At 41.1% G+C, this 26904-nt stretch overlaps 1 long non-coding RNA gene across 1 annotated transcript in view; it reads right to left on the bottom strand.

Moving 5' to 3' along the window:
- Positions 1–24834, bottom strand: part of LOC122426408 — a 107808-nt gene extending 82974 nt beyond the window's left edge. The window contains exon 1 of the long non-coding RNA XR_006265157.1: positions 24706–24834. This is a non-coding gene — a long non-coding RNA (uncharacterized LOC122426408). The remainder of the gene's footprint in view (positions 1–24705) is intronic.
- Between the last annotated feature and the right edge of the window lie 2070 nt (positions 24835–26904).

The raw sequence follows: 26904 nt of genomic DNA, 5'->3' as shown, positions 1-26904 counted from the left end.
GGACTTGATGGGCTGATGTTGCAACACAGAAGAATGGTATGGATACAGACAGTGCTCATTAATCAAAGTTTTGAGTACAGGCTTAGGAGACAAAATCAGAGATGAAGCAAGGATGAGCAAGAGAACAGATTGAAAGCCCCCTGAGGACAAGCACCACCTCTTTATACTTCTTGATAATCCCCACAATGCCCAGCACAGTGTCCAGAGCATAGAGGACACTCTGAAATTGTGTCCTGACTGATTCCTGGTGGGTTGCCTAAAGCAGTGAGGAGCAATATTCTCTGCACGTTGTTGTTGCTATTGTTCAGTTGCTATGTCATGTTCGACTCTTTGCGACCCCATGGACTGCAGTCAGTCAGGCTTCCCTGTCCTTCACTATCTCCCAGAGTCTGCATGTAGATTAACTAATAACTACTTAATTTAAAGCGCGCAGATCGCACTTGTAAAAGATGCCATATTTTTATTATCAGAAAATGCAATATCACCAACTTAAGCATTATCCTTTTATTCACTTTCACTAGAGGTTTTCATTGCAAGCTAAAATTTCATATATTTTATAATTAGCACACACAGCACTATCTGATTTTAATGTTGTACCCGTGATCGAGCTTTATTGTTGAATAAGTTGCTTTTGAAGCTGGTTTATGTTATTCTTCCTAGACTCAATTTGTAGACCTCTTTTTGTAAAATGTGGCTTCTTACAGCATTTTTTTAAATATTATATGGTTTTGTTTAAATTCTATCTTCAGATTTTTAAACATAGGATTTACCTTATTAAGTAATATAGTTAAGTTAATGTAATAATGTTTTGAATTTCATAAAATGTTTATACATCATCACAGGGCTGTCAGCAGAAGGGACCAACTACCCACCCCAATTGTTATTCTACTAGACAAGCCTATACTTCAGCAGTAGATGCAACTCTAGACTCTCACCAATGCTACATGGTCAACCACCCTGAAGACATAATGGGTCCTGAAGGATGAGTAGGTGTTCACCAGGTAGAGAACAGAGGATAGGGTATCCTAAACAGAGAAAACTACTTTTCAAGCAGAAAGTCTTATAGAAGACTGAGTGTTTGGGCAATGATAAAAAAAAGTCACTATAATGAAAATATTGCATGTAAGAGGGTAGAAAGAAAGAAATATTGGCTAGTAAGGTTGTTAGAGTGATACCATGCTAAGTATTTGTAAGGACAAATTTTTACCTATGGGCAACTCCAGAGAAATAGAACCAATATGATACATAAAGAGATTTATTATGAAGAACTGACTCACAAAATTACAGAAGCAGAGAAGTCTCAGAGTCTGCCATCTGTAAGCTAGAGTTCCAGGAAATTCAGTGTCCAGCCCAGGTAAGTTCCAGCCCAGGCCCAGAGGTCTGAGAACCAGAGCTGACTGAGTGTAAGTCCCAATTCCAGGGTCCGAGAAGACCTGTGTCCCAGCTCAGCAGTCAGGCAGAGACAGAGACTTTTTCCCTACTTCTGTATTTTTGTTCTATTCAAGACCCCAGTGGACTGGATGATTTTCACCAGTGTTCACCCTGCTTTACTCAGTCTACCAATTCAAATCTCTTCCAGTAACACCCTCACAGACACACCAGAATAATGTTTAACCAAACACCTGGGCAACCCACAATCATAAAATTAAACATCATAATTAAAAAATTAAACAACATAATTTTATGTTGACACATAAAATTCACCATCATAGAGACTTAAGAAGAAAAGTAGTATGATTATATCTGAACTTTAGAAAACTGATGCTGACACAATGTAGAAGATAGAGTTGAAAGAGAAAGGAGCTAAAAAGACCATTTGGGAATTATCTTAGTGAGAAAGTCAGAAGTGAAGTCCAGGGAGAAGTGGATGGCCTCTACGGATAATTCAGGAGTAGAATCAACAATACTTATAACTTATTAAATGTATAATCAATGGAAAAAAGGTGACTCCAACATTTCTAATCTGCTCCTGGGTGTGTGTAAAAAATTTTGTGTAAAATTGTTCCATATTTTTTTTTTGAACAATTGTCAAAAAACGGGCTTTTTCTTCTAAAGAACTTTGAGCTAAGTTGAGTAAAGAAATATTCACATACCATAAAGGAAAAAAACTAACATTCTTTAAGTACCTACTAAGTGCTGGCTTTAGACTAACCAGTCATATTTGGTCCTTACAAAAGTCCAATGAGACAGATATTTTTTTCTCTATTTACAGATTGAGGCACAGAAAAAAAATTACACAGTCAGTCTAGTTGCTCAGTCATGTCCAACTCTTTGCAACCCCATGGCCTGCAGCACGCCAGGCTTCCTTGTCCATCACCAACTCCTGGAGCTTGCTCAAACTCAAGTCCATCAAGTCAGTGATGCCATCCAACCATCTCATCCTCTGTCATCCCCGTCTCCCCCTGACTTCAACTTTTCCCAGCATCAGGATCTTTTCCAGTGAGTCAGTTCTTCACATCAGGTGGCCAAAGTATTGGAGCTTCAGCTTCAGCATCAGTCCTTCCAATGAACACCCAGGACTGATCTCCTTTAGGATGGACTGGTTGGATCTCCTTGCAGTCCAAGGGACTCTCAAGAGTCTTCTCCAACACCACAGCTCAAAAGCATCATTCTTCAGTGCTCAGCTTTCTTTATGGTCTAACTCCCCCATCCATACATGACTATTGGAAAAACCATAGCTTTGACTAGATGGACCTTTGTCAGCAACATAATGTCTCTGCTTTTTAATATGCTGTCTAGGTTGGTCATAGCTTTTCTTCCAAGGAGTAAGCATCTTTTAATTTCATGGCTGCAGTCACCATCTGCAGTGATTTTGGAGCCCTTGTGTAATACCTACACAAGGTCACACAGTTGGTAAGTGGCACACCCAAAGTATTCAAATTCAGGGTTTGGGGCTCTGAAATAAATATTTTTCTACTCCCCCACGTATGTCACCTCTCAGTAGAGTAAAATACATCTTCTTAAAACACAACTGTGTGAATACTTTCATCAAGAATATTCAAAAGGGCTTTGAGTTTCCACTCTGGAAATAGCAGGGAAATGGAAGTAAATAGTCATTCTAATATTCTGAGTATATGAAAAACTCAAAAGTCTCAGGTTCCATTAGCAGTTTTGAAACTGACTGGTGGAGCAGCCATTAGAATTATTTTGTGTTGGTTCATTTGTATTCCCCAGTTGTATTTTTAGTAGCAATGGGAATCATTCACAAGTAAAGTGTACCACCTGTAATGCATATTCACATTTAGCCAGAAAAGGACTGCTTTAAAATTCCAAGAGACATAAGTACAGTTTTAAAAATCTTGCAAAAATGGACTTCTAACAGGCCCAAGATTTGTTCATTGGATTAACATACCCTACCAGATTCTTCTAGGGTACTACAATGAGGATTTAATGCAACAGATAGGTGATTGTATCGGTTGAATGACTGATTAGCTGAGCTGAATCCTAGTGACTGAAAATGTGGAGTGATGCCAGCCTTCCCATATAAACTCTTCTTTGTGGATTTTGACTCAGGATTCATTCAATAAATATGTATTGAGTGACTTATATTTACCAGTGAAGTTCTGTATGCTGGAAATACATAGGGGAGAAAGCAAGACAGTCAGGCACAGAGTTTACATTTGCACACGGTAAGGGTGGGGAGTAGGGCAGAAGGAGTGAGAGCAGGGAGGAAAATGGGCAATAACTACGTAATCAGAATAGATAATTCCAGAGAGTTGACTCCGGCTGTGAAGATAACTAAACCTGGTGACATGGGCGAGGACCATACTGGCAGTCAGGCAGTGAACTCCTGAGGAGATGGTATCAACATTTGAACGGAGACTTGAGAGTTAAAGAGAATGACCCAGAAAAAGGTCTGGGGATAAACCTTTCCAGGCAGGAGGAAGAAAATGCAGAAGTCCTAAAGCAAGGATGAGCTTAAGATGAGAAGAGAAAGCTAGTGTAGCTGGAACGCAGCCGGAGAAAGTGTATGAGAGGGGGCTAGGGAAGTAGATGGGACAACTGGGGGGACTTTCAAGACTGTGTATGGCAGAATGGCTAGCTGTCCCCTAAAAATTTATGCACCTGTTCCAGAGGGAAGAGAGGTGCATGGGATGTGGTTCCTGCCAGAGACTACATTTCCCAGCCCCCATAGTTTCTAGCGGGGGTCATATGACCAATGGAATGTGAGCGTTGTAATGCAGCCATATTAGTGCCACAACAACTAAGAGGATGCACCTTTTCCCACCCATTCTCCCACAAGATGCAGAAGATTCTGAGGCAGCTGGCAAAACACAGGACCACAAGATGACAAACCTGAGTCCCTGAATCATCAGTGGAGGAGATCTGCTCAAAACCAGGATCACCTACACTGAACTGGTACACGAGCCAGGGGTAAAATTTCATGTGTTAAGCCATGGATGTTTTGAGTTTTATTTATCACCATCTTAACTAATATACCCTGACAAGGAACTTGGATTTTATTCAAACTGCATACAAATGCCACTGGAAGCTTCCAAGGAGAGGATGGAGGTGACCTGGTTTATGGATTTAAGGACCACTGTGGCTGCTTAATCTGGGCAAGAATTTATAGAATCGGTGGTAACAGCATGCATGACCCTCTTTGGAGTTGAGCCAAGGATTTTCTAGCTGATTAGATGTCAGTTTGAGGGGAAAGAATAGTCATGGGAGTTCCCTGTCTTGTGACTTGGTGAAACATTCTCTGGCAGGAAGGTCTGAGGAATGCTTTCCCTGAAGACATACTTAGCTTTTTTTGACTGTTATTGTACCCATTGTCCAGATGGGAAAACTAAATATATTTAGTATCAAGAAGTCTACAAAATAAATAAATAACATTTATTTTTAGTATATATTCTGAAGGAAACAGTAACTTGTTTCACAGCTAGCGAAGGGAAAATGCTAGTGCTAGATTAAATGTTTAATCAAAGTCACTGATCATTAAGCTTTCCTTTATTGAAAGTATAGCAAAACTAAGTAATAAAATTAAAGACTATATGAATTATAGTGAATGATGAAATTCTGTCTAACAACACTATTGATAATGTGAATGTTGAATCAGATATTTTTTAAAAAGCAGGTTTTTTTAAGCTGGTATTTTTTAATTTACACCAACACAAATGTATATTATCCAAATGTCACAAACTGTTAGAGCTCTGAAAGACTTTAAAAATTACCCACTAATATGTTCTCAATTTAAAAATAGTACTACTTAGTCCCATAAAAATGCCTTGTCCTAAATCATGAAGCTAAGCGGTTTACCTAACTCGAAACCCATTGGTGCGAATAAGCGAATCCAATTCTCAGCATTAAGACACCTCTAAACCATATCAGAAACTAGACTCTCTAAAGTCAAGAATCACAGACAATACGTTTTACTCTATAGTGGTGGTAATTTAGTCTCTAAGTCATGTCTAACTCTCGAGACTCCATGGACTATAGCCTGCCAGGCTCCTCTGTCCATGGGATTTTCCAGGCCAGAATATTGGAGTGGGTTGCCATTTCCTTCTCCAGAGCATCTTCCTGACCCAAGGATCGAACCCTAGTCTCCTGCATTGCAAGCGGATTCTTTACCAACTGAGCTACCAGGGAAGCCTACTTTATAGTAGGTTTCTCAACCAAATAATATTTCAATGAAAATAACTGACCAACTAAAAGAGGAGTAAAAGAAATCCAAACTCAAATATCACTCAACAAATTTACACTCTAATTTTTATCCATCTAATTCGTGTTTCTTTAATCATATGCACTGACTTTGGTAATACAGTGTGATACTAAACTTAGAAAGGAAACATCTAAGCTTTCAAAGTGCCTTGTTTCATTTTTAAGAACCCTATAGAAGAATCTGGAATAAACATTGAAAGAATGTGCATTCATACTTTAGTTTTCACTAGAGAAACATAAAACTTTTAGTCTCAAAAGCTGCTTTGCATCATGACATTAATTAATTCCAAATTAATTGGAATTTCATCTGATGAACCAAAGCTGAGAACAAGGAACTTCACACCCTATAATCCAAAAACCCTCCCTATAGGACTAGCTTAGATGTTGCCAAAACCTGTCCTGAGAACTTGAGCCCATAACCTGGAAGGAAAAATAAAATAAAAGATTCTTTAGAAAAATTCATGGGAGTGGATTTCTCAATCCTTTTTCCATGGAGAAAGGAACTGGGGGATGGGGGGAGTGCTCTGCCTCCCATCTCCCATGCAAAACACCCAGCCAGCTAGAAAGTGCTGCAGCGCAATTATTTGAATACATGAATAAGAGCACCTTAGTTCATGACTGATGATCACAGAGAATGAGGCTAGAAAATTTTTAAGAGAATCTGAACTGTCCACCAAGACAGCAGCTATTCCTGGCAAATAAACAAACAGAGACAACATCCGAGTGAGCATGCTGAGCTTCTACCTGTCCCAGTAGGATAAAGGCACTCTGGACCATCTGAATGCCACAGAGAGGAGACAGGCCAGCCCTGTCTTGAAAGGGCTCAGGTAGCAGGGCACCGGGACCCCAAAAAACACTCAGTAAGGTACACAGCCAGAGCAAAGAAACTCGGAGGGCATCACAGAGGTCAGCCAGAGAATGTGTGACCTGTGCAGGACAAAGATGTCATGAAACACACTCCTGAGAGAATCCCAGCACTGGGGCATATGCCAGAGAGAACAAGGGGGTCATTTATACCAGTACCAGGCAAGTGAGAAACTGTCATCATCTGGTTGTCCTCCCCACTTGCCAGCCTGACTCAGAGGAGGATGGAAGCAACAGCCTTCTGAGCAGACACCTGGAGGGAAAGAGCAAAGTGGAGAAGCAAAGGGAAGCTGGGACCTGCCTCACAGCCCGGCCACCAGCCAAGTGCATGTGCGTGCTAAGTCGCCTCAGTCGTGTCCAACTCTTTGCGACCCCACCCGTCTCCTCTGTCTATGGGATTCTCCAGGCAACAAGACTGGAGTGGGTTGCTGTGCCCTCCTCCAGGGAATCTTCCTGACCCAGGGATAGAACCCAAGTCTCTTATGTCTCCTGCATTGGCAGACACGTTCTTTACTACCAGCACCACCTGGGAAGCCCACCAGCCCAGGGCTCTTGTCTTCTCTGAGCATTGGGTGGGCAGTGGAGGGGGACGGAAGGACACAGGTGGGAGGGAGCCTCAGTTAGATGAGATATTAAAGTTGCCATTTAATACTTGAGAGTGAACCTATTTATTAACACCTAGAAATTGACTGAAAAGCTGTGCGATCTATTCAATTTGTCATCAAGGAGGTAGAGAAAACTGACCAAGTATAATTAACGGCTATCGAGAAAGAAAGATAAATACGTTTCTTGGTTAAACCCTACTGAGTTAAGCACATTTAATAAACCAGTTAGAGCATTAACAACAAAAAGAACATAAACAAGATGCTAAGATAAACAAGGAATATATCCAGTCATAGTCCATACACCTAAGTCTCCTTTCTAATCAGATCCAGTTTCAATATATTTGCAACCAGGTGAAATTAGCTTATAAGAGGGCTGCAAAAAAAAAAAAAAAGAGGGCTGCAAATGGCTTTTAAACAATTTAAATATTAACTATAAAAAATTAATTTGAGGGATGTCTTTAAGGGAAAGGAAACCAATGCAAATGAAGCTAGGACTAGGAAACTGAAATTACTGGGGAAGCATATTTATTCTCCATCTTCAACATGTTAAGCGGTGTTTAGAGGCATAAGAAGAATTAGAAGATGTGCTTCCTATTCTTGGAACCATCTGGATGGAATAAATCCATGCTTGAAAGAAAAAAAGACACTAGAGAAGAAAAGAATACTGCAAAGTAAGTACAATCAAGAGCTGTAATGAGAATAAAGGGATATACTCCTGTACGGAAATGTCCACACAAGAAGGTAGAAGCACAGTGAAGAGAATTTGTAGAAACAGACCATCCAGGAAGACAGAGGATATTGAAAATGCTTTCCTGATGCAGATTACAAAGCTCAGGTAGAGATAATCCATGAGAGTCAATGGTGATTTCCATTATATGGCCGTCTGTTGGCAGTCTCATTTATGGAAAGAAAAAACGAGCACCTAAGAAATTAAGTAGCCTTGCTGTGAATTTTACTGCTGAGAAGAATATTATGCGGAAATGGTTAACAGGATTTTTTTTTCTGATCAGAAGAGAAAAGTCAGTTGGCAATCTAAACCTGTCAAGATGCTTCTTGACGCTGGAAAGAAAGTGATGATAGCATGATAGTATTTTGGACTTCTAAATACTAAAGAAAATGAATGGATAGACTTACTTTAAGAAAATAAATGTACATAAAGCTATATTAATGAAATAATGAATATTGAAATGAAACTCAATTGGAAAAACCATGGAGAATTTAACCAAAGGATTTCTCTGAATTCAAGTTTGACCAGGACAAACAGCCCTTTTCTGCTTAAAATTCCAACAAGCTTTTTGCTCTCCACAGTGATGCATGGCCTTGGATTTAGCTCTACTTATAAGACAATTATTTGGCCTGGGTTTCCCTTTGAACCACCTTTGAGATTCCAGAAAGACATTTTAAGGGTTGTGGGTGTATTTGATGGTATAAATGATGCACCTCTGGGGAGAAGCCTTTGTGCCTTATTCCCAGATTGCCTAAGAACCCTGTTACCAACTTGCAACTTGGCTTTGCTGTCCACGGGCCACATTTCGAGATGTTATTCCATTCTTCAAGTATCACAGAGCATTTGAAAGAGAAGAAAAGAACATATTGGGGAAGGCTGTTCATGTTAGATTTTTGTCAGTGCACATTCAGTTATGCTGACCCAGATATTCTGACTTCAACAGTTTTCCACATCTACTAGAAAATCCTGATATCAGCAAGCATGTGGCCTGGCAAGCTGGGAGTATTAACCTGCGTTCCCATCAGGATTCTTCATCATTTTAACATGGTTCAGCCGTGGTTAGCTAGGCTGTATTATTCTCTCATTTTGGGTGTGGTTCTTGTTGGTACTTCCACTTATAACAGATGGTAGTGATTCCTGTTCATGGGGTAGGGCCATCTCTGTCTTGACTTATTTTTTTTTTTTAATGTTAGTTTTCAGTTAGGAAAGAGGATATGCTTTTAAATACCAAAGGGCAGTGCTGAGATCTAAAACACAGCTCTAGGTCTAATTATTTTCTGAAGAAAATAAGATTGTACTCCAGCAAAATGATTAATCTCTCCATTTTCCACAAGATGTAAACTGTAGACTATAATGGACCACTGACCAGTTCAAACCAAAATTATAACTTCTGATTAAGTAGTATGGCCTGGCCTGCTGAATCACCAGTATGGAAACCCACCCCTAAAGAATGTGGAGGCCAAGATGACATGGGTCACTGTTTTGTGGAAACAGCATGATTTTTTTGGTCTTTTCATTTAACTCTTTAGTAACTAATCTCATCCTCCAAATTCTGCAGCAAAAGCCCATTAATGATGAAGCAGGTGTGATCAGAGTCAGGAAATAACAGATAAGTTATGAAAAGCAATAGGCAGTATTCATGGATTCATTCCACAGCAGTTTATGGGTAATATCATCTCCAGCACTGGAAAGAACAGTGAATTGCACCTATAAGACTTGCATCTGACCTCTCCAGGGCTAAAATGCACTCTCCCAACTTCAGAAAGATGTCTGTATGACCTGTGTAACCTCCAATATTATCCTTGAGTGACTTTAGATGTTATGAAAACTACTACATGAATCACTTGGGATGTTTTTGTTGGTAGGTAATAGAAAATCCAGCTCAAACTGATATTAATAGTAAAGTTAATTTATTGGCTTACATAAGTGTCATGCCCAGAAACTATATAGACTTTGGGGATAATTTGATTACGGCTCTGGCTCCAATTTTTGCTATTGTTTTGGCTCTTTCTTCCTCCAAGTATCACCTTTATTTTCAAACTAACTTCCCTCCTGGTGACTGTGATAGTTAATTTTTTGTCAACTAAACTGGCCATAGGGTGCCCAGATTAAGCATTATTCCTGGGCAGACTGTGAGGATATTCTGGATGAGATTAGCATTTGAATTGGTGGTCTCAGTAAAGTAGATTAACTCTCACCAGTGTGAGTGGGCATCATCCTATCGGTTGAGGACCTGCATAGAACAAAAGGTGAAAGAAAAACTTGCCTTTCTTTCCTGCCTCATTGCATCAGCTGTAACATTTCATCTCCTATCTTCAGACTGGTGTTTATACCATCAAGGTCCCTGGCTCTCAGGTCTTCGAACACAGATTGAATTAGACCACTGGCTTTCCTGAATCTCCAGCTTGACGATGACAGACTGTGAAACTTTTCAGCCTCTAAAATCTCGTGAGCCAATTCCTCATAACAAATATCTCTCAACAGAAATATAGATAGATAAATATAGATATATGTAGATAGGTATATGGGTAGATAGAGATATGTGGATTATATGTATGTGTGTGGATAGATAGAAATATGTATGTGTGTGTGGAAATTGTATATGTTTTATATGTATGTTTATATGTATATATGCATAAAATTTATATTTTATATGCTTACTGTTTATACATATAAAATATAAGTTTTATATGTATACACAGTGTGTTGAAAAGCAGAGACATAACTCTGCCGACAAAGGTCCATATAGTCAAGGCTATGGTCTTCCCAGTGGTCACGTACAGATGTGAGAGCTGGACTGTAAGAAGGCAGAATGCCAAAGAATTGAAGCCTTTGAACTGTCGTGCTGGAGAAGACTTCTAAAAGTCCCTTGGACAGCGAGATCAAACCAGTCAATCTTAAGGGAGATCGACCCTGAATATTCACTGGAAGGCCTGATACTGAATATGAAGCTCCAGTATTTTGGTCATCAGATGCAAACAGGTGACTCATTGGAAAAGTCCCTGATGCTGGGTAAGATTGAGGGCAGAAGGAGAAGAGGGTGTCAGAAGATGAGATAGCTGGACAACATCAACGATGCAATGAACATGAACTTGGGCAAACTCCAGGAGATGGTGAAGGGCAGGGAGGCCTGGCGTGCTGCAGTCCATGGGGTCACAAAAACTCGGACGTGACTGGGTGACTGAACAACAACAATGACACATATGTATAGATATAGAATACGTATAATATATTAATATATAATCTCCACACATAAAGTTGTGTTCAATTGACACTTTAACAACGTGGAGTTAGAGGCATGAACCCCCAAACAATCAAAAATTCATGTGTACCTTTACAGTTGACCCTCCATAGTGATGGTCTTGTATCCATGGATTCAACCAACCATGGATCATGTAATAGTATAGTACTTATTGAAAAGATCCACAAAGTATAAAATAAATAAGACAGAGGATATAATATACAGCACAGGAAGCATAACCAATATTTTATAACAACTTTAAATAGAGTATAATCTAAAATATCAAATCACTATGTTGTCCACCTGAAACTAATATAATATTGCAAATCCCAGATTATGAAGGAGAGTTAAGGTGAATTTGCCATTTCCTCAGTAACTTTTCCTAGATGATCTACGAAAAGTGCAAGATACAATGTCTGCTTCTGAGAACTTAACAGGGTTTGCCAAGCTCACATCCTCTTTCAATGAGTTCCTGTCCCTCATTCACTGTTTCCAATATTTGAACAAAGTGACCTTGAAAAATTGGCCACAGATGACTGGTCGAAGCACAAGTACCTGATCCAAAAGCAGTGATCTACTGACTAGCCTATAAGAGGGTCTTATCTGGGAGTTCAGTGATGAGAGAGGAAGCTGGATGAAGGCAGTCGAATGTATTGAATACAAACTTTCAGTTATAAGATAAAGTCCTAGGGATGGAATATACAATGTGAAAAATATAATTAACACTACTGTAGTTGTTAAGATTGTGAATCCTGAGAGTTCTCATCACAAGGAAAATAAACTTTCTTTATTCCTTTAATTTTGTATCAATATGAGATGATGGATATTCACTAAATTTATTGTGATAATCATTCCATGATGCAGGCAAGTCAAATACTTACACTGTACATCTTAAAATTATACAGTGCTGTATGTCCATCATATCTCAATAAAACTAGAAGGGAAAAAAAGAAGTCAATATTACAGGAGTCCTCTGTACCAGATGGTGATTACCTGACCCAGTCAGATTCTCTGGGGGAGTTTGGATGTAAGACATACATGTCAAGAAGTATGAAGAAATCTGACTTTTCTTGCAAGCTAGCAATTTATCCTGCCACACTGTTGTGGATGGTGGCAGGAGACACAAGACACCTGAATCAGAGACAAGGGACTTCTTACAGCACAGCAGGCAGCGTAAACATCATATTTGCTTTGGTTCCCCTTGTCCTTCACCCCTTTAGTCACCAAAAGGGTGACACAGAGCAGCCAGGTGATGCAGTGGGTCTGCATCACAGCTGAGGAAACTCAGGGCTTCCCTGGCGGCTCAGATGGTAACGAATCTGCCTGCAGTGCAGGAGATCTGGGTTCGATCCCTGGGTCAGGAAGATCCCCTGGAGAAGGAAATGGCAATCCACTCCAGGATTCTTGCCTACAGAATCCTGTGGATGGAGGGGCCTGGTGGGCTGCTGTCCACAGGGTCGCACAGAGTCGGACACAACTGAAGCGACTTAGAGTGCATGCATGCATTGGAGAAGGAAATGGCAACCCACTCCAGTATTCTTGCCTGGAGAATCCCAGGGACAAAGGAGCCTGGTGGGCTGCCATCTATGGGGTTGCACAGAGTCGGACACGACTGAAGTGAGCAGCAGCAGCAGCCAATACTCTTGCCTGGAGAATTTCATGGACAGAGGAGCCTGGGTGGGCCCCAGTCCATGGGGTCTCAGAGTCAGACACAACTAAGCAATTAACACCGAGAAAATTCAAACTTAGGAAACCTAAATCTTTCATAATGAGTTACTAGCAAACCTTCTTATCTTTGCCCCCATAAGAGAGATATTATTACACTGAATGGCAAGTGAAGCTGCCCTCTGCTCCAGAGGGAAACACTGTCTCCATCTTCCAAGTCTGCTCACCAATACACACTCATGAAAAGATGGTCGCGAATAAGTTGTCAGTGCCTCTGCTTGAAAGATGTGCAGAAACACAAGAGACCCACAAAGGGCTGTCTCCCAACAACAACATACAATGGAAAGTTATGATAACTAAGAGACACAAAGAGTAGGCAGCAAGTTCTAACACAGGACAGCAGAAGTAGAGAGAAAAGAAAAGTAGGAATTGAAATTATTTGACAGCAGCAGAAGAAATAGGTAAGAGAGGATACAGCATCTTCATACCAGTGGGAGCCTGATAGTATTTATAAACATGAACTAGTGCTGTCACAGAGCCATTGACCAAAACTGCCAGCCCTGGCCAGCCATGATAATAACCGCTTTTGTGAGTTATCTCACAACAGGAGGGCCTGATAAGGGACTCAGAACTGACTAGCTACTGCCAGCCAGAAGAATTGGGAAGAGCCAAGAAGAGGGAGGGGACCCCAGCCCTTAATATATCCTACCAACCTCAGAGAAACCCTTGCACTGGAATCCATCTTGACTGGGAGATGCACACACTGCCAGGAATGGCCTTGAACTGGACCAAATATGGACACAGGCAAGACGATTGGCCAGAGATAACCTGGAAGGGGAACCCCACCACCATAAACCCTGGGACTGTGAGGCACGTGGCAGAGCAGTTCTCTTAGCTTCCCTTACCCTCCTATTCTCCAATATCCCTTTCCAAGAAAGTCTTTTGCTTTGTCAGCACATGTGTCTCCTTAGACAATTCATTTCCTAGTGTTAGACAAGAGTCCATCCTTGGGCCCTAGAAGGGTCCCCCCTTCTGGTAACAGAATCACATTCCCCTATAGAAATTGAATCATGCAGCATTTGTATAGAAGTTATCGGTGAATGTGCACAACCCCTTGAGAATCATTTTGTTTGAGAGTGGAAATTTCTCACATTTCCACTAAGGTACCCCCTCATCATAGTTAAGTAAGTCAAGCTAGAATCTCTGGCTGTCAGGCTTAGTGGTGGGGTTGGGGAGATTGTATCAAGTAGAAGTGAGTTAAATGCTAGAGGTGACTCACCTCAAAAAGCTAGCTACATCTCTATCACAGTAACCATTGATGTTAAAGAAATTGATTTTAAGCTGTTTTTAGCTTCTGAATTTTATCTCTTATTTTGCATCGTAATCCAACCTGCTTCTGTAGACAAGAGGTGTTTACTGTTATTTGTCAGGGGCAATAATACCCAGATGATTCTAGATATATCCTTGTTAAAGTCAACATAACAATTATCTCAGGGGGAATACATATTTATTTCAGACACTAACTTGGCCTCTGTTTCCTATTTGTCCTATTTGTTACAATTAGTTCATTGTATTGTATCTCCAAAAATACAAATATCTCACACTTTTTGCATTATGTGTACACCACAAGAAGACATCTTAAGTTGTTACTATCTCTTATTTACATCGCATTAAGTATTTTGTTCACTCCTACAACAACAACAATAAAAAAAAAAAAAACCCTTCCTGTTCATTGATAATTAGATGTTTTGCTTCATTTGGATTTCCTCCAACAATCTTCTGTTCAGATTCAGCTCTTATAATTAATTACCCTCTTGCTGAACAACTGAAAACTGAAGTCTGACCAAAGTACATCTCATCCCACACAGATGTCCTAGTTACTCCACAAAAGGTTAATTAATCATAAGAGGTGCTTTAGAGCAGGAGGAGCTGGAAGAAATTCAGACCTAGTTTCTGGCAACACAGAAAAACCACCATCATGCCCGTTGCTATTGAGCTCACACTGAGAGAATCATTTCAATGGAACAAAAATTCAACTGCACAAAATAGCTGGTGGATATAATATCATGCCTCAAATAATGGAGCATGCCACTTCCCAGTCACTGATGATTCAGAATCCCAGACTGCCTATGAGGGAAGGTCAGCCCTGTTTATCCTCATTTAACAGAGGTGCCTGAAACTCCCGAATTGCAACAATGGCAGAACCGTCTTCATTGTTCTCCTCTCTTTGGCTGGATGCCATTTCATTCTATGAAAGAACCCTCCTCTCCAGCCAACGCAGACTACACATAGTCTTCCAAATACACCTTCCACTTTCCCAACCTGTGGTTTTAGTCATGCAAATCCTCCCAGTCCAGAAATAGGTTTGCCTTCTTCCACTGTCTAGCCAAAGCCTGTAATTCAGTCAAGAGCCAGTTCAGATACCTCCTCCTCATAAACCTGCCCTGAGAACATTCCAACCCACAGGAAGTCCTTCCTCTTTTGACCTAGGAGAAGCTGTAGTAGAAGGAATACTGTCCTAGACAACAGAAATATAAGCAGTATTGGCTCTGTTAACTGTGTGACTTTGAGCAAGTTGTTTAACTCCTATGAGACCCAACTTTTTTTTTCAATGAAATGGGAAGAATAACAACCACTTTGTGGTCTTTATTATGGAGATTAAATAGAATAACGTATATGAAAATGTTTGTTATTTTGCTGCTGCTCAGCACATTTTTTTTTTTTTTTGCTTACTTGATAATTAACCATTCTTGTGCTTTCATTTTCTTTCTTTATTTTTCTCCCCTTTAACAGGAGATGAGAAGGAAGATCAGCTTAGCAGTCCTTAAGATAGTAATCATCATCAGGGTATCTACATAATGAGAATAGGAAGGTGGTTCCATTTTTCCAAACTCATAAATTATGTGTTTTAAAGATCTAAGGACTTTCCTGGTTGGTCTAGTGGTTAAGACTCTGTGTTTCCACTGCAGGGAACATGAGTTCAATCCTTGATCAGGGAACTGAGATCCCATATGCTGCACAGTGAGGCCAAAAACAAAATCAATTTTTTTACAAAAGAAAGATATATGAAAAGACAGTTCAAGACCTTGGGGATGAGTCTGCCAGGGCTACAGAGAAAGAAAAGAGGTCAGGACTCTGAGACCAAGAATCTGAACCTCTCATGTCCAAGCACTGGGGGATCCATTTATGGTACTGGGAGTGGCTGTGAATTGAACTGGGAGAGAGTCTACTATAGAAGACAATCTTGATTGTGGCTCCCTCACCCAGACAAGGTGTCCATCTGCTACCAGCATACTTTTGTGGACAGTGAAAGAGATGGCATATGGATTTCCAGGAGCCCTGAGAGCCAGGAAAGAGGGCTTTGTATTTTGAAAATGGAAGCAAAGTGATGCTGTGGTAAAAGCTATAACCTGTCTCATCCTGTCTCATAAACTGTCAGTATGCTTTTCTTCCCTACTTGATTTTATGCTCCTAGAGACCAAAAACAAGTTTCATATTTTGTATATTTCCCTTGGGCCCTGACTCAGAGTATATGCAGTACATTTCAGTTTGTCTCCTTGGCCCTCATTAGATGAACCACTTTTCTCTTCTCTGTACATTGTTATATAGCCTTACTGAGAAACCATAAGAAAGTGGATTCTAAATCAGTGTTGAGGATTCCAGGTGTTTGATGGTTGATGTTTGGGTGGTGCTTTCTCCTTGCTGAATGATTCACTCTGTTTCTCTTGGAAGCTCCCATGGAGACAGAGAATTAGTGAGCTTGAGAGAAGAGAAAGTGAGAATGGGGTGAGAAAGAGGCTGGGGTACATGGCTATGTATTGGGAGCAAAACGTGCAACTTGTCTTTCCAGAATCAGATACCGTGAGAAAAAGAATGCGGTTCTCATTCATGGTGGCAGCAAGGTGGCAATGCTGCCCCTGGAAAGTCAAGATCTTCCCAGCCTCCTTGCCCACCATGTTTACTCAATCCTCATTTGGAAGTCAGCTTGAACTGACAGTACAGGGAAGATTTCCTTCTGGACTAAGAAGTCAATCTGTAAAACGTATTGATGGAAATATATAACAATTTGCATTCAAAGCACCTGTATTCAAGGGTTCACTTTTTTTTCAAGCATGATTGTGCCCAGGTAAGAGTACATATAAATTATATTTAAGGATGCCCAAACTGAGTCAGCAAAGTCAAATATCAAGTTTAGCCAAACAGAATTGGAACCCAATTCCATCCTTTAATACATGTATTTATTGTCATTGTTGCTGTTGTTCAGTTGCTCAGCCGTGTCTGACTCTTTGTGACCCATGAACTACACCACTGCCAGGCGTCCCTGTCCTCACTATCTCCCGGAGTTTGCTAAAACTCATGTCCATTGAGTCAGTGATGCTATCCAACCATCTCATCCCCTGTCGCCCCCTTATCCTCTTGCCCTCAATCTTTCCCAGCATAAGGGTCTTTTCCAATGAAATTTATTGTCATTACTATCATTCAACAGCATTTCTAATGCTAACACAATCCACTGTGAGGAATTCAGCCAGCACCTAAAACGTAGCCAGGGAGACAATGTTTAGTAAAAAATAATTCTGAGACCAGAGCACTTCCAGTTTTTGAAAGCCTTAAAATAAATCCCAATCCCAAATTTATTCCTAATGGTACAAAATTATTTCCACAGCTGCTCCAATAAACATCAGAAAAGGCTTTGCCAACCCCTGACTATTTGGGCTACTATTGTACAAAAGAGGAGCTTTTTTAAAAAAAATAACCCTTATCTATCCTCATAAAAAGCTAATAAGCAGGCATTACCAGGTTCTAAAAAATAACATGTTCAATTTCAAGTCTTTTCAAAACCTTCTGGTTATATTTACTCACTTTCTCAATTAACAGGTGTTGGAAGCCCTGAAAATTTTTCTCTCTGCTCTAATTTTGTAGTCAATGACATAGATACAGAGATCAAAACAGATATGGAGATGGATATATCTTGTCCATCCCACTAACCAGATTGTTAAGCTGCTCACAAGCCCTAACTGCAGCTAGAGTCCTCCTGTATCTCCCAGGCAGGTGACTAGTACAGGCCTTCATGAATGTGTGTCGATTGTTGACTCAGTGTAAATGTACAAGCCAGTCCTGAATGGATGGAAAAGTAATGGTGAGCTCAACAAATCATCCCATAGCCTTACCTTTCCAGCTGTAAGAAATATATATATACATATATATATTAAAACTATAGAGGCTGTAGGTCTTTCTCAGATGGTAAAGAATCTGCCTGCAGTGCAGGAGACTCAGGTTTGATCCCTGGGTTGGGAAGATCCTCTGGAGAAGGGGATGGCAATCCACTCCAGTATTCTAGCCTGGGAAATCCCAAGGACAGAGGAGCCTGGCGGGCTACAGTCTGGCAGGCTACAGTAGGTGGATTAACAGAGAGTCAGGCACACCCAAGTGACTAACACTATTTCTATAGAGACTGTAAAAAGGTCAGTGGCTTCCATGGACTGCGGGGACAAGGGAGGAATTATGAATAGGTGGAACATAAAAGATTTTTAAGGCAGTGAAAATACTCTGTATGATACTATAATGATGGATGGATGTCATTACACATTTGTCTAAAACCATAGAATGTACACCTCTAGAAGTGAACTCTAATGCAAACTCTGCACTTCAGGTGATAATGATGTGTCAATGTAGGTTCATTAGTTGTAACAAATATACCACTCTGGTGTGAGACCAACGTCCCACACAGGGGAGGCTGTGAATGTGTGGGGGCAGGCAGTAGATGGAAAATCTCTGTGATTGCCTCTCAGTTTTGCTATGAACCTAAAGCTGCTCAAAAAAAAAAAAATCTTAAAAAAAAAAAAAAGTTCTTTCCTAAGTGGGTGTAAAGACATGCATGCCACTATTTACAACAGCCAGGACATGAAAGTAACCTAGATGTTCATTGACAGATGAATGGATAAAGAAGTTGTGGTACATATATACAACGGAATATTGTAAAAGTCACTCAGTTGTGTCTGACTCTTTGTGACCCCATGGACTATACCATCCATGGAATTCTCCAGGCCAGAATACTGGAGTGGGTAGCCTTTCCTTTCTCCAGGACATCTTCCCAACCCAGGGATCGAACCCAGGTCTCCTGCATTACAGGCAGATTCTTTACCAGCTGAACCACCAGGGAAGCCCCAATGGAACATTCAGTTCAGTTCAGTCACTCAATTGTGTCCGACTCTTTGTGACCCCATGAACTGCAGCACACCAGGCCTCCCTGTCCATCACCAACTTACATCCATTGAGTCAGTGATGCCATCCAGTCATCTCATCCTCTGTCATCCCCTTCTCCTCCTGCCCCCAATCCCTCCCAGCATCAGGGTCTTTTCCAATGAGCCAACTCTTCACATGAGGTGGCCAAAGTATTGTTTCAGCTTCAGCACCAGTCCTTCCAATGAACACCCAGGACTGATCTCCTTTAGCATGGACTGATTGGATCTTCTTGCAGTCCCAAGGACTCTCAAGAGTCTTCTCCAACACCACAGTTCAAAAGCATCAATTTTTCGGCGCTCAGCTTTCTTCACAGTCCAAACCTCGCATCCATACATGGCCACTGGAAAAACCATAGCCTTGACTAGATGGACCCTTGTTGGCAAAGTAACGTCTCTGCTTTTAAATATGCTATCCAGGTTGGTCATAACTTGCCTTCCAAGGAGTAAGCGTCTTTTAATTTCATGGCTGCAATCACCATCTGCAGTGATTTTGGAGCCCCAAAAAATAAACTCTCTCACTGTTTCCACTGTTTCCCCATCTATTTCCCATGAAGTGATGGGACCAGATGCCATGATCTTAGTTTTCTGAATGTTGAGCTTTAAGCCAACTTTTTCACTCTCCTCTTTTACTTCCATCAAGAGGCTTTTTAGTTCATCTTCACTTTCTGCCATAAGGGGGTGGTGTTATCTGCATATCTGAGGTTATTGATATTTCTCCCTGCAATCTTGATTCCAGCTTGTGCTTCTTCCAGCCCAGCATTTTTCATGATGTACTCTGCATATAATTTAAATAAGCAGGGTGACAATATACAGCCTTGACGTTCTCCTTTTCCTATTTGGAACCAGTCTGTTGTCCCATGTCCAATTCTAACTCTTGCTTCCTGACCTGCATATAGGTTTCTCAAGAGGCAGGTCAGGTGGTCTGGTATTCTCATCTAACATTACTCAGCCATAAAAAGGAATGAATTTCATTTTAGTTCAGTAAACTGAACCTAGAGCTTGTTATACAACGTGAAGTAAGTCAGAAAGAGAAAAATAAATATCATAAATTAAGATATTTGTATGGAATCTAGAAAAATAGTACTGATGAACCTATTTTCAGGGTAGGAATAGAAATGCAGACATAGAGAACAGACTCATGGACACAGCAGAAGGGGAGGGTGGGATGAACTGAGAGTAGCAGTGAAACATATGCGTTACCGTATGTAAAATAGCTAGCTAGTAGGAAGTTTCTGTATAACATAGGGAGCTCAACCTGGTGCTCTGTAACAATTAGAGGGGTGGAATGGGGTAGAGGGTGGGAGGGAGGTTCAAGAGGGAGACGACATGTGTATAATTACGGCTGATTCATGCTGCATGGCAGAAACCAATACAACATTGTAAAGCCATTATCCTTCAAATTCAAATAAATTAAAAACAAGAAAAAAATGTTCCTTCCCAACTCAGCGTAAAAACATGCAAGCTGGTGCCATGTACAACTTCAAAAGGAAGGCAGGCCTGCCATACTCAGGTTGTTCCCTGGAGCTACCCAGCATTAATGAGGTGTTCCAAAGCAGGGAGACAGGCAAGCAAGGGAGCAAGAGAAAAGACAGGGCTGTGACAAGTGGAGAAGCAACTCCACAATCACAGATATGTAGGTTTAGATATTTTCCCCCCAGTGATTTAAAGTGATATAATTGGATCTATCTTTGGCATCAGAGAGATCTGGGTTGAGTTCTGACTCTATCTCTTACGGGATGGGTGTACTTGAGCACATTACTGAATCCTTCCAAGCCTCATTTTCATCATCTGTAAATAGGTGGAGTAGCAGATTTGCTGTGAAAATTAAATACGCTAATTCACTCAAAGTGCATGAACAGGAACTGAACATTCAACTATCGTTAGTTTCTCTGCCTTTCTGACCTCCTTCCCTAACAAGGTTTTTCCATAAAAGCAGGGCTGAGAGAAATCACAAAGCAACCCAACTTCTCGCCATCACGGTTTTTCTCAACTTTTAAGAATCCACATGCCTCTTGATCAGACAAAAATTCTCTTTCCCACATCCCATGTTGAGATTTATAGCTCTGACCCCTTAAAATGGGCTGGGAAATTAAAAAGGCAAATAATACACAAATATTCTCCAAATCTCTCTCTCCAAACCACAGAGAGTGCTGCGGACAAGCCCACAAGTCTGTGTGTGGGTGAGTGTGGGTGTGTTTCAGAGTGAAATTTTCATTTGCTGCTCTCTGGTTACTTAGCCCCTGCCAGAAGAATTCAGTTTTTCCCAGAAGTCAGACACAAGTCAAGTCAGCTGTTTTGCTTAAAGAAACAAGATACAAATTAAAGCCCAAACGGAAAAGTGGGGGAAGAAGAAATTGTTTGGGTGGCTATATAATCACTGAATTTCTTGCCAGCAGCCCACGGCAGGCTCTCACCACCTGATTGTTTTTCAGGAAATGCAAATGACACATAGCCTTGCTCTGTGATATCTCTGTAAGCCAACTTGTTCGGTGCTTACATTGGACTCTGGGGATCCAGCACTGGGAAGCGGAGGGAGGGAGTGAAACAGGCATCTTTTAGATTTCCCTCACTCTTTACTCTGTCTTTATCCTGGTTGGAATCCATCAGGCTTGTTCAAACGCATTACCCAATTTGCACTATTCGTGAGACAAAGGGCTACATGCAGCTCGAAGGTGCCCATTGCAGCCACACAGTTAAGTGATGTCAAAAGGTTGCCACAATTCTCTGTTAGTCTGGGACAGAAAGAAGCAATCCAGCAAGGTTTGTGTAACATACCTCCCAAGAGGGTTCAATGGGAGCTACAGGGAGACTTTGAGGGGGGGAAAAAAAGCTTTTTTTAAAAAAAAGATGAGCATTCAAAATAATTTTAACAAATGCCAAAAATTCAAATCAAGATCTCTACCACCAATCTGTAACTAGATACTCCAGGTTACCTTTTTCATATTCTGCAATTTCATTTTCTTGATAAAAGCTACATTCTTCTAAATTGGTTTGCTCCAATGCTAATCACATATACACACATACATAGCCATATCCAAAAAGACTAAAAGAAAACTTTTCTGGTCATTAAAACTGGGCTAGTTTTAATGACCAGAGTAGTGATCAATACATCTCAGGGTAACCTTCTAGGACTGGCAACTTTTTCCTTTCTGAGACATACCGTTTTGACACACATGGGTCATTCTCTGGCAAAGAAAGCAGAGCCCAGCAACTGCTTTATCAGAAGAACTCACAAGCATTAATTTCTAACAAAGCTAACCCATTCCTGTGCCCGGCAACACAACACACCTAAATACCCACACAGGCATGTGTGTGCGCATACACACACACACACACACACGCATGCGCACACACACCCTGAAATTCTGTTTGATCAGCCTCTAGTCCTCACTGCCTGGGTCTGGGAGGGACAGACTAAACATGGTCACCCACAGTGATATTTCCTATGCTCAGAACAACCAATGAGGACCACGATCGCACTTTTCATTCTGTTCTTTGAGCGATCTTCCACAAAGAAAATCCCTAGTATAGGGAAAGTGTGGAGCAATGCCTAAAAATAGACACTGAGGCTAAATTAACATTTGCCTTTGACCTGAATTAAAAGCAGCAACAAGCAAAACTGGAAAACAGAATTGCTCCCTCTATTAGCCGTGTCTGGCTGTCTTCTCGCCACGCTTAGTGCTAAGGATACAAGATGAACCAGTCAGACCCAGACTCTGCTCTCATCAGTTTACAGAACAGGGCAGAAACAGACAAGAGGCAACTTCAGGACAGTGTGATAAGTGCACAAAGAGAAGTCAGCTGAGGATGCCCTCGGAATGCAGAGGGGAATATCTAACCCTGAAAGGTGATCAGAAGTTAGATCAAAGACAGGGTGGGAGGGGAGTGGTAAGGAAGAAGAGCCCTTCTGCTTCCGTGTGGCCAGGATATGGTGAGTTATAAGACTGCACAGCTAAGAGAGGGTCAGATAGTGAAAGGCCTTATAAACCAGAATAAAGACTCGGGGAGTCCGAGTACTTTAAGCAGGGGAGTGACATGATCAGATTTGCTGTTTAGAAAGAGCACTTTGTCTGCAGTAGAGAGAATGAATTGGAAAGCAGCGTAGTGGAAGGTGGGGAGAGCAGTTAGAAGGCAGTTGCAGTAGTCCAGACAAGAGCCAATGGCAGCTTGGCTTACAGACTTAACAGTGAAAATGGAGAGAAGTGGACGGATTCAAGGAGCCAAATCTCCACCTTCCCTCAATTGCATGAAGGGGAATGATACACTACAGCGGGGAGGGGATGTGACATTTTGTCTAACGTCCTTCAAGTAGGAATAATCATCTCACATTTTCTCTTAGAATACCATCTCCTGTTCATCTTCTTCACTTAAATTCTTAGTAATTGAAAGAAATAAGAAATCTATCATTTATTTTGAACCCAGAAAGATCAGACAGCTCTCCTGGCTGATACAAATGATTCATTTTGTAATCATCCAGCATGTATTTTCCAGAGGACCTGCACAGCCACTGTTTCACTCCTGGCACATGTTCATCAGTCCACTTTCTCAAAGTGAATGAGTGAGCAAATGGCAATCAATGTTCCCAATAAAAGTTTTAGGAGATAATTACAGTGATGGGAAATGTAGTCATTACAATAGTCATGCTGGGTTTGTTGTGATGCTACTAATCACACCAAGTTTTCTGATTTCATGTAAATTGCAGGTACCTTTACTCCTGTAGGAATCTCTATTAATAGATAATATCATTAAGCTAATAGCTACTTGAAGTATAATTTTAAAAATTTAAGTGATCTAAGCCAGATATTTTAAAACACTATGACAACCTAACAAATACGAACCAAAAAATAAACTTTATCACATTTAAGAAAATTATTTTTAAAGATAGACATCTGCAATTTACCCACTAAAACACAGAATTATACTTCATGGACTGACTATGTACCTTTTTTCAATTACCCAACAAAAGAGAAAGTCCAAATGTTCACTATCTGAGCTCCTGTTTATTGCTACTGGGTGAATGGTTATACATGCACATTACAGTTATGGAATATAGAAAGGTATGCCACTGTTTATTTGTTCGTTCAAGAGATATTTGCTAGGCACTTACACTATGCCCAACACTATGGTAGGCACTACTGATAGGCCAGAGGGGTAACATATTCAAAGAAACATGATACCGACACATGTGCCAAATATGGAGAAGCGTAAGACACCAGAATGCTATAGTGGAAGATGTCCTTAATCATGGAGGGCTTCCTAGAGGAGATGATTTTTAAGTTGGCTTTTGGCAAAAAAGTCAAGAGCTTGGCAGCCAAATCCAAACAGTAAGGAAATAACTCAGAGGAAAGGAAAAAAAAGACTGCTCAAGGGTACAGAGGTCCAAAAAGAACAGTGTGATCTGGGAGCTGCAAGGACAGAGCATAAAGAACATTAGAGAAAGGTCAGGTGAAGACTGCTGAGGGCTTGTTATGCCAGAGGACGGCCATTAGGATAGGAAAGAGGCATGGATAGATTGTCTTTGACTTACTCTATAGAAAAAGAAAATCCATGCAGCTAGGGCACCATTTCTTTAAATTAGTTTATTGCAGTTAATGGTACAGTAACCAAATTGTTCAAATCATTGCATGGAGCAGAGTATTGAAAAATAAGACTGTTTTCAGAAACTTAATATATATCCCCCTTCTCACCTACCTCCCTTACCTTGATAACTCAGACTCAGCCTTCCGTCTTTGACTTCAGCATCACTTCCTTAAAAAGTCCTCCTTGATCACTTTGGTTGGTCAATGACCATATCCGTGCTTAGCTGTTTTGAGAGTAGTCTGGTTTGCACAGGATCATGTACAGACTGCTAAAAAGCACCCTGCCCTTTCCTTCCCTCTTTATACACACAAGGCACACACACACACACACACACACACACAGACGTACAACCCTCGCCCACACAACAAGTGTTGAAAAGTCTCACACTCGCTAAGAGCTTGGTCAGTGTTATCTGGGAAAACCAGACAATTAATTATCTGGCTTAAGTTCAACAGGAAGTAGTTTATCCAATTAACTCTAGCATCATAGTCCTAACTTAAAGTCAGAACACCAGGAATTTCCAGTTGACTGGGAGTGTGGATGAGGGGTACTGGGGAGGTGGGGAGCAACAAAGTAGCAAGAGAGACCCTAGAGGGAGGAGCCTTAGTGGAAGGACAGTGGGAGAAAGCAAAGGCACCCCAAGAATAGGGACCCTGCAGAGGATGAAGTAAGAGCTACTGATAGCTGTCTGATAGCACAGAGCTTGAAGTTCATGTAGAAAATTCCAGAGACAGCCAGTTGCCCGATAAAATAAAAGCCACAGAAGAATTTCCTGTCTGAATCAAGTCTTTTCAGCTTCATCAGGAGGAAGTATCCTATTTTCATATCATCACATTTCTGCTATCTGTATCGCCCTTCAACTCCTTTAAAGCAGTCCTACCTCCACTGAAGTCTGCAGCCTTCCCGGGGGCAGTTTGCAAATACCTAGAGCCCCACTCAGTCAGGGCAGCACTGCCATCCATATTTAGGGATTTTAATCTTTCCACATAAATCACTCCCTCCAGCTCCTTAATCATGTGTGACAACTTGCAGTGACTGCATCTCGTTCTCTGATTTCCCTGAAAGGTCTTGAAAGCTAAGCAGGGTTAAGCTGAGTCAGTAACTTAGATGGAAGATGCAAGAACCACACAGGAAATGCACAAAATGAGTCAATAGTCAGCACATGTCTCTCTGAGGTCCGTCTCTCTGAGGTCCGCCTCTCACCATCTGGAAGAGGGGCTCCCTGGGTCTAGAAGCCCACTGTTTTCCAAATGATAAGGTCAGTCTGTGAGCATCACAGCACACTCTCCTAGCTTATAGAAACTGAAAGCTGGACCAGGATCCCAACATCCCTTTAAGCTTTGCCATGTGCTGTGCTTATGTTCCCAACTTCCTTCAAGAGGCAGACTGTCCTAATTAAAGTAACATCAGAACCAATGAGGTTGGTATGGCAGGAGGACTTTAAACCTACCTAAAAGGAATTCTGGACTTCATCAAGATTCCCAGGCCGTCACTTCAGGAACGAGGCTAGGTTCCAGCCCTTTATTATTCTGAACTGAACATTACGGTAGCCTCATACTTCCTTTTCTATTAAACAGAGCCTCTTGGTGATAACACATGCTTCCCTTGCCTCTGAATGTGATGTTAAGATCCCTGTAATTCTGTGTATTTACTTGATCTACTGATCCAGGACACGAGAGGTCTACAAGTGCCAATTCTAATAATAACAAGTAACATTTACCCAAATGCTTAATCATAACCAGCACTCTTCTAAGCACTTGGCTTATAAAAATTTATCTTGGGAGGGGGGATCGGGATGGGGAATACATGTAAATCCATGGCTGATTCATGTCAATGTATGGCAAAAACCACTACAATATTGTAAAGTAATTAGCCTCCAACTAATAAAAATAAATGGAAAAAAAAACTTATCTTAAACTTCTCAACAACTCTATACAGAGATGAGAAATTGAGACACAGAGAGGTTAATGAACTTGCCAAAAGCCACACAGAGAAAAAGAAGCAACACTGGGATTTGAACACAGCTAATATGATCCCGGAGAAGGCAATGGCAACCCACTCCAGTACTCTTGTGTGGAAAATTCCATGGACCGAGGAGCCTGGTAGGCTGCAGTCCATGGGGTCACTGGGAGTCGGACACGACTGAGCGACTTCACTTTCACTTTTCACTTTCATGCATTGGAAAAGGAAATGGCAACCCACTCCAGTATTCTTGCCTGGAGAATCCCAGGGACGGGGGACCCTGGTGGGCTGCCGTCTATGGGGTCGCACAGAGTCGGACATGACTGAAGCGACTTAGCAGCAGCAGCAGCAGTATGA

The sequence above is a fragment of the Cervus canadensis genome, chromosome 24 (assembly GCF_019320065.1).
Source record: "Cervus canadensis isolate Bull #8, Minnesota chromosome 24, ASM1932006v1, whole genome shotgun sequence".
Classification (NCBI taxonomy): domain Eukaryota; kingdom Metazoa; phylum Chordata; class Mammalia; order Artiodactyla; family Cervidae; genus Cervus; species Cervus canadensis.
This window is presented reverse-complemented; position numbering and strand designations above follow the sequence as displayed.